The sequence below is a fragment of the Piliocolobus tephrosceles genome, chromosome 4 (genome assembly GCF_002776525.5).
Source record: "Piliocolobus tephrosceles isolate RC106 chromosome 4, ASM277652v3, whole genome shotgun sequence".
Lineage (NCBI taxonomy): Eukaryota > Metazoa > Chordata > Mammalia > Primates > Cercopithecidae > Piliocolobus > Piliocolobus tephrosceles.
In genome coordinates, this window is record NC_045437.1 from 18,357,710 (window position 1) to 18,368,860 (window position 11,151).

An 11,151-nucleotide genomic window follows, 5' to 3' on the forward strand; every position below is an offset into this window, starting at 1 on the left:
ACATCAGATAGTTTATTAGGATGCAAGCTAGAAACTAGCTCTTTGTCTCTGTCTTTCTGCTTCTCACACACACACAAGCACACACATACAGAAATGAACATGCACACTGACAGCTTGCACAGCAAAGGCATTTACTTGTGATACGCAGAAATAAATCGAGGAAGTCTGTAGAGCTAACTTCAGTTGTCAACAAGGTCTAGACACTAAGAACATTTCTTTGTGCATCCTTTGATTGCAAAGACTACCAGTGCTGGCATCCTAAAACAAGAGCCTCTAAAACAGAAAGGCAGAAGCAGTGACTCACACACAAAAAAGACTCGTCTTTTGTGCAGCCCTCCATTTTTTATAAGGGCAAATGTTTTGTAGCAAGTAGGTCTCAGCAGAGCTCATCTTAGCTTTGGTTGCTTACTCCAGACAACTTCTCCCAACTTCGATCAGCATGACAAATACTGGCTGATATCCAGTGAATCCAGATCATTTCCTGGAGTCAGGAGAGGAAACTTTCTGAATTTGCTGCCACGTTGATACCTAAACAAAATAACAGATTTGGTTGAAAAGAAAGAAAAAGGATGTAGTTAGAACTGTCTGCCACAGCACTGTTGAGAAATGTGTCTTGCATTCTCTGATAACCTTTATTCATGCTATTTCTTTTTTTTTGAGACACAGTCTTGCTTTGTCATCAGGCTGGAGTGCTGTGGCGTGATCTCGGCTCACTGCAACCTCTGCCTCCCGGGTTCAAGCGATTCTCCTGCCTCAGCCTCCTGAGTAGCTGGGACTACAGGCTCATGCCACCACACCCAGCTACTTTTTGTATTTTTAGTAGAGACTGGGTTTCACCATGTTGGCCAGGATGGTCTCAATCTCTTGAGCTTGTGATCCGCCCGCCTCGGCCTCTCAAAGTGCTGGAATTACAGTCGTGAGCCACCACACCTGGCCATTCATGCTATTCTTAATTCCTTTGACTCTTTGGTCTAAAATTTCTTAAGGGCTGACAATGTTCTCTCAGTCCTTTTCCTTATTTTTCTACATACCATGAACTCACTTGCCATCCGTATGCTAATGACTCCTGAAAATCTGTCATATCCCCAGATTTCCTTCTGGCACTTCGGATTTTTATGCTCATGTGCTTACTGAAAGTGGCACTCTGTTTTACTTGTTTCATGTATTTCGAAGACGTTCATAATAAATCCAAACTCTTTGGCATGACAGTATGGGTAACTGATAATTAGACTTTTCGCGAAATCTCTGACTACATTTCCTGCAGGCACCTCCCATTCATCTCCAGCCACATACTTTTCTGCAATCGTACTGAACTCTTTGCAGTTCTCTAAGCAACTTTGGTGGGCTCTTTCTAACCTCTGAACTTTGAATAGACTCTACCTGTGAGTAAAGTGTTCTCTCTCACCAAGCTAATCTCTGTTGAGCTTTCAGGGTTCAGTTAAAGTGTGCCTCCTCACTTGCTTTCCTCTTCCCCAACACGTCAGGAGATATTCTGTGTTTTCATCTATCCAGAAAATGTGTCTGTCCTTTGTATTTTTTGAATATTTCATGCTTTAGACTTTTTTAGTGCACATCACAGTAGGTTGCAATTTTTGATTTGTCTCCTCTATCAGACGGTAAGATTTGACTGATGTAATCAAACCATGAATCTCTCAGAACTCCTTTTTAGCTTTAGCATTCGACAGCTTATCCTTTAAATTTGAGATAATAGTACATGAATGTTTGTCATTTTCTGGTTAAATTAATATTAATATAAAATATAAAAGTAAATTTTTGAATAAAATATTGGGTAATATCTATTTTGATTTATATTGAGAAATATTAAGCACTGAAATTATGTGGCTATAATTAAAGTCAAACCGAAGGTGTAGAATGATTTTTGTATTATGAGAAGTAGGGGGTTAAATAACAGAAAATTGGTATTTATTAGGGGTAAGAAGTCCTAAGAAGTAGCGTAGATGACTTGACAGGACCAAATGAGGCAAATTATGAGAATGAATATGGCTCCTTTAAGATGGGGTGAAGTGATTCGGCTGTTTGTAACCCAACAATCACCAGACAAGCCAGTCGAGTGCTTTCCCCAGGCTAGTACTTAAGAAAGGGTATAGAAATGAATTGATCCCATTTGTGTTTTACACACAACTGCAAAGTGTGTAGGCAGATGCTATAAAACATCAACATTAGTGGGAAGCTCTAAAATCCTTATTCTCAGTAAGAAGAGGCAAAATATAAATTTTACTTTTAGCATCATGAAGTAGAAAAAAGTTTTCTATCCCATAGAATAGGCATTGTGTAACTTTCCTTTTTCTTTTTATTTGTTTTTATTTTTTAGAGTCAGGGTCTCAATCTGTTGCTCAGGCTGGAGTGCAGTGGCACAATCAGAGCTCACTATAGCCTCAAATTCCTGGACACAAGCAATTTTCCTGCCTCAGCCTCCTGAGTAGCTAGAACTACAGGCACATGCCACCATGCCTGGCTAATTTTTAATTTTTAAATTTTTTTTGTAGAGATGGAATCTCAGTATGTTGCCCAGGCTGGTCTCAAACTTCTAGCCTGAATAAATCCTCCTGCTTTGTCCCTCCAAAGCCTTCAGATTATAGATACGAGCCGCAGCACCTGGCCCATGCAAATTTAAAGAATATGTACACACACACACACACATATATAGAATATATATATTCCATATATAATATATATAAATTCTTAATTATAATCAAATAACTGTCCAGTAAATAAACATGAATACATATTCATATACAGTTTTAAGTTATCAATAACCCCAATTGAAACCACTAAAACACTGTCTTATTTATTCTTGCAAAAATAAATATACACACTAGATGACTCAAGGTGAGTCCCACTGAGGCAATAATAGAGGATTTTTAGGTATCATGGAGAAGCCACTGGATATACATATAAAAGAATATCGGGAAGATTGGTGCTCTAGGAATTAACTGACTAAAGTCTCCTGACTATGTAGATGCAGGTATTGATATTCATGGAAAGGAAAATACATGCAAGTTAGTCAATGCAATAAGGTCAGAAAAATATTCATTAAGCCCTACTGTGTACTCAACACTATGTACATACTATGCCAGGATCTAGAAATATTGGTAAGAATGCCCACATCTCAAAGAGCTTAAAGATAAATGAGACATATCAAATTGCCTTGTAAATATTTACTATAGTATATTGATGACATCCTGGCCAAAGAACTGTTAAAATGTAACGCAGGGCTGGGCACAGTGGCTCACGCCTGTAATCCCAGCACTTTGGGAGGCCGAGACGGGCGGATCACGAGGTCAGGAGATCGAGACCATCCTGGCTGACACGGTGAAACCCCGTCTGTACTAAAAATACAAAAATTAGCCAGGCGCAGTGGCGTGCGTCTGTAGTCCCAGCTGCACGGGAGGCTGAGGCAGGAGAATGGCGTGAACCCAGGAGGCGGAGCTTGCAGTGAGTGGAGATCGCCCCACTGCATTCCAGCCTGAGTGACAGAGCAAGACTCTGTCACTCAGGAAAAAAAAAAAAAAAAAAAAATATATATATATATATATATATATATACAAAGCAGATGGAGGAAATATCTAGAATAATTGTATGTAAATTTCTTATTTCAGCATTTGTAATTTCAATAAGCATTTCTTTTTGCAATTCAATTAATTAGAAGAGTATTATCATCGATTTATTTAACAAAAATTTATGTACTGTTTATTATGTGCCAAATGCTAGTCTAAGTTTTCAGTATAAAAGTCAAACACAGAAACAAAAATGCTGACTAATATCCCTTACACTTTCACTTTCATTGTAGAGACAGCGAACATGTTAAATTAGGATATTATGCTTATGGTAGATGATAAGGAACAATGGAAAAACTAAAGCAGGGTAATGAGAATCAAGAATTTTGAAAGAGTGAGGAAGTTTTCAATTTAAAATGATGATCAGGTAGGCCTTGACTAAATGGTGAATTTACAGGACACTTTGGATGAGCTGAAAAAATTATCAACTTGATAACAGAAAGATTTTTCCAAAGCAGAGAGTAGCCTACTAAATTCAGGGATTTCAAGTCCTACCATTCTATCAGAATACCTGTAGATAATTGGTAAGTGTTTTACTGAGGCTTGAAGAAACAAGTTCGGTTTTCCTGATGTGGTGATTCTTGGATTATTGTTGGAACACCTGACCTTAAAATGTCAAAAATGGGAACCTCTAATGGATTCATTTTTACTGCAGCAAAATTTTGTTTTGAGCAGACAAATAAAAGCCATCAGAAAGTCAACAGAAGCCACGCAGCTATCTCAGACGCGCATTATGAGAATGGTTTTCTTAGACTAGAGCTCCGCTGTCATCCAGATTCCCTTCACAAAGACTCCAGGGCAATCATCCTGGAATTCCTCTCAATGGGTCTAAACTCGATGCCCTCAGATATCTCATTTCTTCTTCAAAAGGGTTATAGGAGCCATGTGATTTAGGGGAAAATCTTTGAAAATCTTTACACTTGATTAATTTGGGTATAATAGAGATCAATATAAGATATATCTAAAAATGATACCTGGATCTTAGGCTGTCCAACTCTGAATTGGCAAAAGAACAGTAACTGTGGTATATTTCTTGGTAAGCAATAGGATCCAGTTCCCTATTCCCAGGTCAGAATTGTTTTAACTCAGGCCAAAGCTCTGAAATTGTCCTAAACTTCCGTTTGCCGAGTCTGCTCTGATAATGCAAACAATCTCCAAAAAGCTATCATTAAGTGATGCTGGCACATACGACTCCCGTACTTTATATGTTTCCTTAAAGAATACAGTGGAAACACATTCCTCAGTAGCATATAGGTTGTCACAGTTGAAACTGTCCACTTCATATATGAAGGTTCATATGTTTTAAAGATTTTATTTTGATGGCTTAAGCTCTATATAAAGATTTCTATCACAAAAGAGTCCAAATTTGTTATACTTGAATATATTTCTTTTGCCTACTCTCGGTAAATGAAAACTCTAAAGGAACTAAAGAGTTGACACATTTATACAGTCAAGGACAAAGTTAAGTATTATAATTTTAAATTAAAAGAGACAATAACCTGTGATTTTGATTATACAGCCATGTGTTGCTTAACGTTTGGTATATGTTCTGAGAAGTGTTTCCTTAGGTGGTTTTGCTGTTGTGCAAATGTCATAAAGTGTACTTACACAAACCTAGATGGTATAACATACTACACACTTAGGCTATAGGGTATAGCCTACAGCTCCCTAGCTACAAATCTGTACAGCATGTTACTATGCTAAATACCAAATGCAACTGTAACATGATGGTAAATATTTGTGTACCAAAATATATCTAAACAGAGATAAGGTACATATTTAAAAGATAGAAAATGATACACCTATATAGGGCTCTTACCAAGAATGGAGTTTGCCAGATTGAGAATTGCTCTGGGTGAGTCAGTGACTCATTCAATGCCATCATTTAGCTCTTGTGATAATTTGTAATAGAACTGGGTGGAGGTGGTAAAGCCTCCAATGCCAGTTCCTAGTGCTCCTAGTATCCCAGCCCCGATAAATGGCAGGACTAGTGCCCATTTGTAGTGGGGTTTGGGTAGAAGAAAATCCTGTAACTTCTAATCAGTATAGATAGTTATGCAGGGTGCCAAAAAGGAGAAAAAGGATAGACTTTTGGAGGAACCATTTAAGCAGCAGTAAGATGAGGAACCACAAACAAAAAAGACTCCTAATGGTAAGCAAGAGAGTAGTGGAGGTAGGGTAATTTATGTTTTGCACTGGAAGGTGGTTGCATCCATGGTTGTGCTAAACTTTACACAGGTGAGATTTGATGTATGTGTTATTTCTAGATTTGCAACTAAATGGCCCACCAAGCCTGTGGTGTTTGTTGTCAGTTCGGTGGTGTTCCAATGCTTGGGAACAGGAAATGGGACATACGGTTTAAAGCGTAAGGGGAGACACACTCAGCAGTCAGTTGGATTTGGGCTGAAGGCCTTGTGAATTTTGGTAAGCATGATATTAAATAAATTTAGCAAGTGGGAGTGAGTGCAAAGAGTTTTATGTAGTCTTGAGAGTGCTAATCATTTGTAGTGACTAGGTGTGCTAGGGATTTGAATGGCCCCTGCTTTAGCTAATATGTCCCTCCCTAGTAAAGGAGTAGGGCTCTCAGGCATAATAAGAAAAGCATGTGAGAAAAATAAGGTTCTCCAGTCACAACTTAGGGGGTGGGAGAAATACCTAGTGACTGGCTATCCTAGGACCCCTTTTATGGTGACAGACCTGGAGGATAGTTGTCCAGGACAGAAGAGTAAAACTGAGAAGGCCGCACCAGTGTCCAGGAGGAAGTTAGTTTCCTGGCCCTCAATGGTGACACTTACTGGGGCTCTGTGAGGGTGATGGCATGGGCTGGTGCCTACCGGGGGCACCCTCAGTCCTATTGTTGGATCATCTGGTTAGTGGCCTCTGGCCTAGAAGACTTTCGCCCTAGGGGGCAGTATGCCTTCCAGTGATCCTCCTGGCACAAGGGACATGGACGAGGGGGCAGTTTACTTTTTTGGGACAGTCCTTTTTGAAGTGCCCCTGTAAGTTGTACTGATAACAAGCCCTGTTAGGCAGGTTTCCTGCCCAGCCCTTCTTTCTTTCAGAGCCACCAATGTTTGTCTGCCTGAGGGCCATGACTAAGGCAGCGGCCTTTTTCTTGTCTCATCTGTCTCCTTCAGCCTGCTCTTCCTGATCCCTTTTATAAAACACGGAAGTTGCCAAATTCAATAGAGTTTCCAAATTTTGCTCGGGGCCCAGGGCAGTCTTTTGAAGTTTTTTTCTAGTGTCTGCAGCTGACCGAGTGATAAATTAGTTGGCCTTCAACAGAGTCAGGTGACAAGGAAGTATGCTTTTTTAATGCCTCCCTTAGCCTCTCTAAAAATGCCTTAGGGTTTCCTTCCTTTCCCTGCATTATAGTGGACATCATTGAGTAATTCATTGGCTTTTTTCTGGTCTTTCTTTTTTTTTTTGAGGCTGAGTCTCGCTCTGTCGCCCGAGCTGGAGTGCAGTGGCTGGATCTCAGCTCTCTGCAAGCTCCGCCTCACGGGTTTATGCCATTCTCCTGCCTCAGCCTCCCAAGTAGCTGGGACTACAGGCGCCTGCCACCTCGCCCGACTATTTTTTGTATTTTTAGTAGAGATGGGGTTTCACCGTGTTAGCCAGGATGGTCTTGATCTCCTGACCTCGTGATCTGCCCGTCTCGGCCTCCCAAAGTGCTAGGATTACAGGCTTGAGCCACCGCGCCCGGCGTCTTAATCTCTCTAGTATACAAGTCAGTAAATGCCTGGGACTCAAGTCTCCATGCTCTGAATTGAGGCCCCAGAGGAGATCCACACTGGGAACTGCCTGTTGGCCTGTGGGGAATTGTTCCCTTGCTTCTGGTATCATTTTATCATTTACCTGGCTTAGGTACTAGAGATCCTCAAACTCCCAGGGCGCAGCTAAGGCAGCCTCTTTTTCATTGGGAGTTAATGTTCGACCTAACAACAACATTGTATCTCTCCAAGCTAAATTAAAAGATTGTCCTAATCACTGTAGGATGTCTATGTATCCATCAGGATTATCTGAGAATTTTCCTAGGTCCAGTTGGATCTGTTTTAAGTCTGAGAGGGAAAAGGGGACATGTACTCACACTGGGCCAAAGTCTCCTCCTCCTCCTCCCATGCCTTGGAGGGGGAACAATCGCGGGCCATTGGCCCTTCTGGTTCCTTGACTATCTTTTTGTCTCGTTCCTTTTGGGCTGTTAGGGCCAAAGGAGAGTCCTTACTAGTGGGAGGGGGAGCTGCGGGGAGACCTGGGTGTGGGGGTAGGCTTTGAGGATCCCTGGTAGGATGTAAATTACATTTTTTACATAATTGTGGGTTATCCTTTAGTGAGAAAAAGACTGGTATATGTGGCACTTCACTCCATTTGCCCTCTCCTTTACAAAAGAAATCTAGCTGTAGGATGGTATTATAGTTTATATTTCCCTTGGGTGGCCATGTCTCTCCTCCAGGAAGAGGATATTGTGGCCAGGCAGTGCTGCAGAAAAATATAAGTTCCTTCCTCTTCAGTGTTTGAGGGTCAAATTGGTCCCAGTTATCCAGAATACACCTTAGAGATGGCTTTGCTTTTGAGGAAATGTCTCCCATCTGAAAGAACATAGGAGTGCCTGCACCCCTAGGCATCCCCTAGTGAGCACTAGCCCTAGTGCATCACCTAGGGTTCTAGTGTCCTTTTCTTTCCAGGGTACCCAATCACCTAAGGAACTCTGCTTATCAGATTTAATTGCACTTACCAACATAGCAGTTTTGTCCACACTCATTTCCCATCCATTTTAGCCACAAAAAAAAGGGGGCTGGGGCTGCTGGAGTTTAGTGGCTCCTTACCAGCTTGTCCACAATTGCCTTTGCATCTGCGAGTGGGTCTTAGGTTCAGGGTGTATTTTGAGTTCAGAGATCAGGCACCAGTTAGCATATTTCTGGGCTTGGAGCTGTCCCAGCAAGATAAATTCCTTGCAAATGGCACTGGAGCACAACAGTTTTAGCATAGGTAGCGGCAAATTGGAGGATCAAGGTTGGAACAGTGCTTTCTGTACCCAAATTTTCTGTCCCCATTTGTCCTCATAAGAATATTCATTGACCTTTGGACTTGGATCGGGGGACCTATTGTCTGTTATATTGTTTTTGGCCCATATGTCTGACTGCTTCGAGTGGAGAAGTCCTACAGTTCTAATCACTGATCCCAAACAGGAAAGGTGGTAAAGTAGCCTCTACAATCTGGAATAAGTTTAGGGCAACAAAAGGAAAAATGTCCTATGCCTTCTATCAGTCTTTGACATGCCTTTGGTACAGGTTATGAGGGACAGGTCCTGTATAAGTATATTGATACCTATTTGCATAAGAATAAGCCTGGGGGCACCATGGGCAAGGGTCTTTGGATTGCCTCCCCACTCGACTGAGGCTCCTAGCCAAAAAATTCTTAGATTCAGGAGTAGAAAAGATCCTAGAGGATAGGGCCTTAAGAAAGTCTTCTCTGAGGATGTTAGGAACCAAGAGGCATGGGTCAGAAAAGGCAGGGAATGCACAAATGGTTGGCTGCGGAGTAGAGGGTTCTTACCGTGCCATGATCTCCACTGGGTCAGTGCCGGGATTTCAGGAAGACAGTTTTCCACCTGTTGCCAGCCCTTGGTTTTTCCCAGGAAAGGCAGAAAAAGTTGAAACTGGCTCAAGGCAAACCAACACTCTTAGCCCAGAGGGCTGGGGGTTGTTAGAGAGCCCCTTCCCAGGAAGCCTCACGCCCGTGTCATAAGTCCGGTGGCCAGGCTTGCCACTTTTAAATGGCTGACAGGTGCCTGGTATTTTCTCCAACTTCTAGCGAGAAGAGAGAACAGAATAGCAAGTGAAAGGGGTCCAATGTTACTCACAGCTTTGGAGAAATCCCAGATGGGCCCCCAGAAATGAGACAAGAAGTCTTCTCCTGATAGAAGGTTTTTCTCCATCGAAGTGTTCGTGGTCTCACGGGCCTCAAGGAATGGAGCGGTGGACCACAGCAGCGAGTGATACAGCTCGAGTAGAGAAACCCAGAGTGTGCAGTGGCAAGATTTATTAAAGTAAAAGCAAAAGCAAAGCAAAAGCGAAAGTAAAGTGAAAGCGAAAGTAAAGCTTCCACCCAGTGGAAGGGGACCCAGAAGGGTTGCTCTTTCTAGCTTGGGTGACTTATATCCCCTTATGACCCCTCCCCTTTTCCTTTTTCTGTCCTATAGAATTAACTTATTTTCTATCCACTTGTGGGTTGACGAGCCTGATTGGTTAAAAACATCAGACTGCAGCTAGAGCTTAAACTCCGTATATGATTGGTTGAAGTTTCAATCCCTTAGCTTGCAGCTGTGACTCATTTTGGCTTAGGGGAAAGTCCCCTTAGGGAAGTCCCTATTGATTCAGGAAGTCCAGCCAACTTATCCACTTAGTCCCACACTAGTAGTTCCGTCTCTCTAGGGAACCCTGACTAATAGAAATTTTGGTACCAGAAGTGGTTCTAGAGGAGCGTAATATTAAGAATGGAGTTCTTTCATTGGTTTTGGGGTTTCTGGAGTTGGCTGCTTAATATAATTAGACCCCAAAATGCTAAGGATTCTACTTCTAATAGTATGGAGAATACTGATAGTACTTGGCATGAACTGTTTAGAGAATTATGCAAAATAAATGCATTTGACACTCCTGATTCACCGCTCATAAGAGGCAAGGAGTTTAATGACTGTACATAATACCTTTTACTATACGTGGAGAATTAAGGAACATAATGAAGTTGGTTGGTTGCTCCTCAGTTCGCCAGACAAAGTAATGAAAGAAAATGATGATCTCAGAAATTCCAACTCCTGGTTTCAGAAGCAGATACTGAGCCTCAAATCTGCTATGATAGCCCTGAGTGAGAGTCTCATCTCCTGTAGAGAAAAATCTGAAATTGTGGAAAAGCAGACACAAGCTTTTATCATGTGAATGGCTGACCTGCAACAAGAGGTGCACGCACAGCCTTGAGAGGTGTTTACTGTTAAAGTGAGGGCATTAATTGGAAAAGAATGGGACCCTGCAACTTGGAATGGGGACATGTGAGAGGACCCTGATGAAGCTGGGTACACTGTGCTTGTAAACTCTGTTGAGCCTTTTTTTTTGCCAGAAGAAACAGCTTCTCCATCCCCAGTAGTGTCAACATTCCCTCCCAAACCCATTCTGCCATCAGCCTTTCCACCTTTGTCTCAGGAGATAAACCCTGTGCTGCCTGAGGACACAGTGACAGCCTCCCCTGAGTCAGTTGCCAGGCAAGATAATGTTGATTCTCCTCAGGAGGCATCCCCACACCCCTGTTTGCTTTTAGACCTATAATTAGACTAAAGTCCTGATGGGCCCCTGGAGGTGAGGTTGAGTGTGACTCATGAGGAGGTGCACTATAGTCAAAAAGAACTGCTTGAGTTTTCTAATTTCAGTAAACATAAATCTGGAGAACAGGCATGGGAATGAATATTAAGGGTGCAGGATAATGGTGGAAGGAATAGAATTGGATCAGGCTGAATTTAGTGATTTGGGCCCACTAAGTAGGGACTCTGCATTTAATGTTGAAACTTGGGGAGTTAAACAAA

General features: G+C 41.9%; 1 long non-coding RNA gene across 1 annotated transcript; it reads right to left on the minus strand.

The window, feature by feature from the left end:
• Window positions 1-322: 322 nt before the first annotated feature.
• On the minus strand, window positions 323-9,724 carry LOC111546715. The gene is made up of 3 exons (XR_002732887.2): window positions 9,442-9,724; window positions 9,135-9,201; window positions 323-528 (listed from the first exon to the last, which is right to left on the minus strand). It is a non-coding gene; the product is annotated as an uncharacterized LOC111546715 (long non-coding RNA).
• Between the last annotated feature and the right edge of the window lie 1,427 nt (window positions 9,725-11,151).